An 8186-nucleotide genomic window follows, 5' to 3' on the forward strand; every position below is an offset into this window, starting at 1 on the left:
CCAGAAGGCAACGCGCCGCGGCTCGCCCTTCAAACGCCTTCGCGGGCGCGGGGAGACGGGTTGCTTTGCCTCTTTCCTTTCGAGAGACGTGGGCAGGTCCTGCACTGAATGGCCTCGAGGAGCCGCTGTTAATAAGAGAGAACTACTGCTGTTGACTATGAGGGATTAGAACAAGATAGAGGTTGGGAAGGGAAGCAAGGAAGGAATTAGAAAAGATTATTAAGTGTAGGGGGTTACCAACGGAGACCAAGGCCAAGATCATTCACGTTTCCCGATTACTATGTAGAATGTGAATGCTTGACAGTGAAGATAGCTGACAGGGGGGAAAAAACGATTTGTTTGAAAGACGGCGCTAGAGGAGAGCTTTGCAGATACGGTACATTACTCTGGACTGCCAGAAAGACAAAACAAGTGGGTCCAGGGGCAAATCATGCCTGAACTATCTTTGGAGGCAAAAACATTGGAACGGAAGTTGTCCTACTGTACTTAGGGCACATTATGAGAAAGCAAGTTTCTGTGGAAAAGACATTGAAGATGCGAAAAGCTGAAGGCAGCAGGAAAAGAGGAAGACCAAATATGAGATGGTCTGCCTCCCCCCCCCCCCCCAGGAAGCCACAGCCTTGACTTTACAAGAGCTGAGCAAGAGTGTTGAGGGCAGGACGTATTGAAGATTGTTCTTTCATAGGGTCGCTAGAAGTTACTAGAAATTACTAGACAGCATGTGATAAATCAAAAATCAAATAAATTTATGGTCATTGTGAGTATATACATAGTATACCCATACAACGAAATTTACACAGACACCCAGAGACCAGACCCACATGCACACACATAAAAAATCCCCAAACAACTACCGTGTTTCCCCGAAAATAAGACAGGATCTTGTTTGCACCAACATGGGGTGACGTTTGCACCAAAAAAAGCATTAGGGCTTATTTTCAGGCTTTTTTATTTTTTTCATGTACAGCAATTTATTCAGTTGTGTCATCTGGTTGCTGTACAACGATGGAGGGCAGGGTTTCACTTAACGGGCTTATTTTGGGGGGTAGAGCTTATATTACGAGCATCCTGAAAAATCATAATAGGGCTTCTTTTCAAGTTAGGTCTTATTTTCAGGGAAACAGTACTATTGTATTCAACAGAGGTTGAACAGAGGATCTTGTAACTGTATTATCATCAGTGATGCAGTGCTAAACTTGGAAGTGTGCAGAGGGTTATGATGGGCTCTGCAGCAGGTCCTTCCTTAAAGGAGAGTCCAAAATGCAGGCAGGTAGATCAGTAGTCAAAAACGAACAAGCAAATTTTTGATTACAGATTCAGTTTGCTCATTCAAGACCAAACCACCCTCAAACATTTGTAACTGTAAAATATATTACTGTTTTCAAAATTTTTACATCGAGTATACATTATTTGAAAGAACCATGACATAGGTGCACAGCATGATATTTTTGAGATGAAATAAATTTTGTACTGTGACTGCTACTGGACTCTGGAACTCCTTTCCAGAGGAGGCCAGACTAGCCCGATCTTTCTCATCCTTCTGCAGTCAGGCAAAGACCTTTCTCTTCAGGCCAGTTTTTCTTTAGAGACTCTCTTTCTAGGAGACAATTGTTGTTTAGTCGTTAAGTCGTGTCCCTGACGATGTAGTTGTTTAATAATCTTAAATCTAGAATAGGGTGAAGACCCCCGTCTTTCTTGGGGATGGAGAAATAGTGAGAGAAAAACCCAGTGTCGTTTTGATAGATGGATTCTTTGGCATCTTTGATAAGTAAATTTGTTATTTCTTCTTGTAGGGGTTGTGACGGTGGAGTAATGACGTGTGTTGTCGGAGGAAGTTCAAAGTGGATGCGGTAGCTGTTTTTGATGATGGAGAGTACCCAGGGATCTGTGGTGATGGATTCCCATGCAGGCAAGTGTTTCCAGAGAGCAGGGTTGGTGGAGTAAGTGGTGATCTCGGTCAGAGGAATGTCAAACATGGTGTTTGGGTTTCCGGTCATTCCGCCTAGTGGCAGACTGTTGCCGGGTTTTGGCTCTTTCGTTTTTGAAGTACAGTGGTGCCCCGCTTGATGACAACCCCACTTGATGACGAGTTTTTTGCAATCGCTATAGCAATCACAAAACGATGATTCCTATGGTTTTTTTAGCTTTACGATAACTAGGTCCCTAGTTCGCGAACCAATTGTTCACAAGATGACGATTAAAAACAGCTGATCGGCAGTTCGCAAAATGGCTCCTTGCTGTTTTCCAGACCTATTTTCACAAGACAGCGATCAAAAATGGCTTCCCCTATGGAGGATCTTCGCTGGACGATGAGTTATTTCCCCCACTGGAACACATTCAGCGCATTCCAATGGTTTTTTTTTTTTTGCTTGACAACGATTTTGCTTAACAGTGATTTTCCTGGAATGGATTATCATTGTCCAGCGGGACACCACTGTATGGATTGTAAGAGGTTTGTCGTGGAGGGTCTCGTTGGAACCTCTGGTACGAGTTATAGGTTCGTTTCCATTGATTTTGCTGAGGACATTGCTGGTAGGAAGGGTAAACTTCTTAACGCCTAGCTGCTGAATGTTTCTTTTGTACGTTCTCTGGTATATTGTCACTTTCAGCATGAAAAGTACCTGCTCCATCGAAGGGGAGGTCATCGATATGTGCCCAAGCATCTTTGGCTAAGCTGGCCGTTCTGATCCAGGAAAAACGGTGAAGGGCTACTGAAATGGCCATGGACTTGGCTGTAGTATCTACGGTGTGGCGGGCGGAAAGCATTTGTTGTTTAGCAACGAAGATACCTTCTTATTGGAAGATTTGAGCTAGTATCTTTTTATCCTCTGGCAGGGATTCAATAAAGGTGGACATGTTGTCCCAGAGGAAGTGTTGGTAAGCTCCCATGGCTCCTTGATAATTAGTGACTTGCATGGTGAAGGCTCCAGTAGAGTAGAGCCATCTACCCATGGAATCTATTCATCAGGTGTCTTTATTTGATGGTATGAGAGATTGTCGGTGTCGAGATCTCAATTGAGAGGCTTCGACAAATATAGAATTTGGAGCTGTTTGTTTTTGGAGGAAAATGGGTCCTGGGTCATGGATTCTATAGAGGTTATCAATCCGCTTAGACATGGTATGGGAGGAAACTGGTTTTGTCCAGGATCTCTGTGCAGTACTAAGGAGAGATGGTAACATCAATATGTGCACTGGAGTGATTGTATTTTTTAGAGATTGGATCATGTAGATGATCGGCTGGTTCTGGCGATGGTCGGTGTACTTGCAGATCAAGGGAATCATAATTAGCCATGTGAATAATAAGCTGGGTTTAGGTCTGGAAATCCTCTGCCGGTGACAGTGGGTTGGTATCAACAGTGTCCGACTCTGGAGAGGTAAGTAACAGCGATGGAGTCTGCAGCCGAGATCCACGGTCAGAGCCATCAAAGTCGTGTCTGGAGTCGACAGACTGTCGATCAACTTTGGTGTCAAGAGGCTGGGTCTCATAGTATTGCCGGTTATGAGTTGGAAAAGATGGAGGCGGCATGTCCATGGGCATCTGTCAATCTCGAGGATCGTCTACATAGAAAGATGGTGGTTGAGCGTTGACGGACCTCGATTGATAGGGCTGGACCTCAGTGCTGAGCTTGGTGTCATAATGGTGCCAGGGTCAATGACTTGGATTTACCGGCGGACGTGAACTGTGTTGATGTAACAGGATGGAGCGAGTATCCATGAATATCGAGGATCGTCGATATCAGAGCCTGTGTCTCTGTGATGTTGGAATGGAGGTTGCTGATGTGATGGCATAGCAGTAGAATAAATTGAGGCTGTCGATACCAAGCGTGAAGAGTGATTTCCGTCATCTATTGTAGTAGGAAAGTATCGGGAGGCTGGGGCTTCAAAAGCCTCACGTGTAGATGAAATCTGTTCAACCGTTTATTTTTTTTAAAATACCAAATGGGAAGCAAGTTGACGTATAGTCACCTCTTGGTGATGTGGCTGCTTCAATACTGATGGTTGTCGAGAGGTATGGCAACTATTAGATGGCATTATCGAACTGGGTAAAACATCTGGTCGACTAGTTAGCGCAGTTTGTCAAGCAGAGCACTGGTTGGGGCAAATGGCAATGCAATGCAAGTGCTGAGCGTGGATTTGAACCACATGCGATGAAGCAAGCTGTCAAGATTGTTGATGTCAACGGTCCTGGTTAGGAATTGGTGGGCGATCCGAGGGCATCAAATATGGAATGGTGTCAAGCCATTTAGGATGGGAATCCTTGGACTATGGAATAACCGAAGGATTGCTGGAAGGAATGGAAGGTTGTGGACTGGGAGGAGAGGACATTAGTTAGTCGACTCTATCATCCCATTCTGGAGACTGAGAATAGGGATGATGAGACAGAAGTCTGTCATAATGTGAGGAAGATCCAACCAAAATTGATTCAGAGAGTTGTGGTTATGGTGGGATGTCTGTAGGCTTAGACTGTTTAGCTTGATTAGGAGGAACAGGCTCCAGAGCTGGAGCAGCTTCAATCAGTCTCTGACGTTTAGAGGTTGTTTTCGAAGTCAAGGACTTCAGTATGGAAGGTTTCGATTTGTGTGTCTTCGAGGTCTTAGACAAGGCAGATGGAGAATTGGAATTAGTTGGTGTAGCCAATGGGCGTTGTTTCGATGATTCAGTAACGGCTTTCTCCATTGCTTTGGGAAGTGGCCCTACAGGGAGGTTGGGCCATTTGAGCTGGTTGTAAGAATTGTTCCTAAAGTCGGAGTTTTAGCCTCGAGAGGCGAGATCGAAGAACTCTGAGCTTAAAATTTTTGCAATGGGTACAGGAGGAAGTTTGATGTTCTCCCAAGCAGAAAAGGAACTTAGTGTATCTCTCGGAAAGTGGAATCTTATTATCACAGACAATGCAGTGCTTAAACTGCCCCAAATAATTTGAGGAAAATAATTTGAGGAGAAAAACTGGAGGGTGTGTGTGTTGTGGCTGGAGGCCGAGTGAGGGGAAAGGAAAATTCTCTGATGATAAAGAGTTTGATCTAATAGTCTAAAAGAAAAAAATGGTAACAGGAAGGAATCAAGAATAAGCTTTCTTTCTCTTTTACTCACAGAAGCAGAAATATGAGTCTCAACGCAGCGGTTGAAAGAAACTGAAAGGGGACGCTTGGCGCCAAGGTACAGGTGGGGAGGGGCATATTCTAATGTGTTCATTGCTACCACAGAAGCTGTAGAATCTTCCGATGAGGCTCCTCGCAGGCGCGAATCACCCAGGGTCTGCTTAACAGAGGCCCTGAAGAAGAACATTTTCTATCACTGAATTATGGATCAGGCTCGAAACCTTTTTGTTATAGAGGCAACTTGGGAAGAGGGCCAAATACCACTCTAGTATATTAATGATTCTTTTTCCTGCTTCCAACACATGAATGACTTGATTATGTAGCCTTACGTATTTTCCTAGGCTTCCTCAGTGACAGAGCCTGTCTATGGCATGCAGAATTTCCAAGGCTCGACCTCTAGCATCTCCAGCTAGCATTGAGGGGTGGGAAAGCCCGTTCTCAAAACCTGAATGACTGCTGCCATATAACCGAGGACCAGTAGTCTGAATTGCTTCCTGTGTTACTGAGTTTATACCTGGCTCTGAGGTCCATTGTGTTAGAACTTGCTTCTTTGCTGCCCTGCTAGTCGCCCAAGTGCCAGGTATGCCAGTCTGCAGGTGACGAAGTGATCTTGGGAAAGGATGAGTAATGCCTCTCTAGGCTCAAAATTAGATGCGAACACTCACTTTTAATTTTTTTCCAGTTGAAGTGATTGGCACCAATTATAGCGTAAAAAGTAAAGATGAGAAAGAACTCTTTCAGGTACTGTACAGTTGGCAGTGAGTCTTAAAATTTGGTGTCAGCTGGAGGCTTATTTATTCACCCAGATTTTGGATTGGATCTGTAATGTAGTGCTTGATTCACCCACCTTTGTTCCTGGGACAATACTGATTTTCTTTGTGGAGCATTTTATTATGCAGATCAGCACAATACTGGTATCTAGTGCCACTAATGTATTATTATTGTAAGTGAACTTGCTGCCTCCCCGACTGCTCCGGCCTCATCTTGTTGGAAAATGTGTGGGCATAGTGTGACATGCATGCTGAACCTCCCCTTCAGCCTGCCTTTATAAGGAACTCCTGTGGAACAAGCTAATAAGAGACAAAGAGGTGTGTGCTCTGTCTCGGTCTGGCATGTTTGCCTGCAAAATGCATGGCAGCCCATGGAATTTAACGGTCTCATCTCCTTAATCTCTTAGTGCAGTGGTTCCTGACCTTGGGAATCCAGGCGTTCTTGGACTGCAATTCCCAGAAGTCTTCACCACCAGCTGTGCTGCCCAGGGTTTTGAGAGCTGCAGCCCCAAGAACTCCACTTCCTTAGTGTATTAAAATAGATATTTTCAATTTACTGCATCCCAAGTTTCCTTTATAAAGCCCGTCTTCTGTTCTTTCCACTCCAGTGGCCAGCCTACAGTACAGTTTTTAATTCCATCCTCTCTGCAGCTGCAGGCTTTCAGATTACCGTATTTTTTGCACCATAAGACGCACTTTTTCTCCCAAAAAACTGGGGGGGAAAGTGCATGAGTCTTATGGAGCGAATACTGTCCCCTCCATGCCACCATCGCTGGCTTCCCAGGCCTCCGGAGGCCTCAGCAGGCCCCGTGGGGGCCTCCCCCAAGCACCATCGCTGGCTTCCCAGGCCTCCGGAGGCCTCAGCAGGCCCCGTGGGGGCCTCCCCCAGGCACCATCGCTGGCTTCCCAGGCCTCCGGAGGCCTCAGCAGGCCCCGTGGGGAGTCCCCCACCACCACCATCGCTGGCTTCTGAGGACCTCCAGGAGGCTTTTGACCGGTAAGGTGCTGCTTTTTACTTTTTAAAAAATGTTCTGGGTGGGTTTTGGAGGGTAGATTTGGGCTGGGGGTATGTTTCTATGTTGCTTTGTGTTTTGGTGATTTTTTTGCAGTCCCAGCATGAGACTTGCTCTGTTTATTTATTTTTACTTCATTTTTTGGTATTTAAAAATTAGTTGCTTCTTTTTACTTTTTTAAAAATGTTTTGGGTGGGTTTTGGAGGGTAGATTTGGGCTGGGGGGCATGTTTCTATGTTGCTTTGTTTTTTGGTGATTTTTTTTTGGCAGTCCCAGTGTGGGACTTGCTCTGTTTATATATTTTTATTTTATTTTAATTTTCAGTATTTAAAAATTAAGTGCGTCTTAACGTCCGGTGCGTCTTATGGAGCGAAAAATACGGGTACATTATCTCAATTTCCTCTTCTTTGACTATCCCCAGCCTAACATACAGATGCAGGTAAAAGTAATGTGAAAATGTCAGTTTCTAGTAGAAAAGAGGGTTTGGGTAGGTTTTGATTTCTGGATAAAGTACTACATAGTGAGTAGAAACTGAAATGAAAAAAACACATACCCCCCCCCCAAAAAATTGCTACTTCCTCAAGCTCTTAAAATCGGAACAAATGAATTCTGATGAAATCTGGGAATACACATACAGTATATAGAAGTATTTCCTCCAGGAACCAACTCCTACTCTATATTTTCTTCATCATTGTACAGAATCAGGTATTTCGATTCTAGTAACAACTGCAATTGAAGAAGTAGTTAATGTCAATTATATAAGTCTGCTGAGCATTCCTTAGAGAAATGCTTTTACTTTTGGAATAGTAAGGGTTTTATTTTGTTTTGTTACTTGAATGACTCTTTGGTTTAGTAACAATTAGTTCTACTACAATAAAGAAAAAGCATGAATAAAATGAGGATATTCAGAAGCAAAATTCTGCTTTACAGCCTAGTGTGACTTAGAAAACACTATGGAAAAAAACATGCCTGCCCCATGTGGATTTGTGGATTACTGCTTATTAGGAATCTTTTTTTTTAAAAAAAAACAGCAATTAAATTAGAATACTATAATAAGAATCCACATAACTTCTTACACAAACTCAGATACTCTGGGGGTAGAGTGGGGACTGGCACTGGGGGAAAAACAGAACAAGGAAGAGTTATTTTGTAAAAAACGTTGCTAACTCTTTGCCAATTTTGCCAACATTTTTTGTAGTGCTTCATTTTCTGAAACCTTCAGATAGCTGCTCAATAAAATTGGGATTATTTACCTCCCCCATATTGCTATACTCATAGTGATGATGGAAGGTGCAGACATGTGTGTG

General features: G+C 43.7%; 1 long non-coding RNA gene across 1 annotated transcript; it reads left to right on the top strand.

The window, feature by feature from the left end:
* The first annotated feature begins 81 nt into the window (after positions 1-81).
* On the top strand, positions 82-7859 carry LOC144588219 (uncharacterized). Its single transcript, XR_013543660.1, has 2 exons — positions 82-411; positions 1794-7859. It is a non-coding gene; the product is annotated as an uncharacterized LOC144588219 (long non-coding RNA).
* Positions 7860-8186: the final 327 nt, after the last annotated feature.

This window comes from Pogona vitticeps, chromosome 1, assembly GCF_051106095.1.
Source record: "Pogona vitticeps strain Pit_001003342236 chromosome 1, PviZW2.1, whole genome shotgun sequence".
Taxonomy (NCBI): Eukaryota; Metazoa; Chordata; class Lepidosauria; order Squamata; family Agamidae; genus Pogona; species Pogona vitticeps.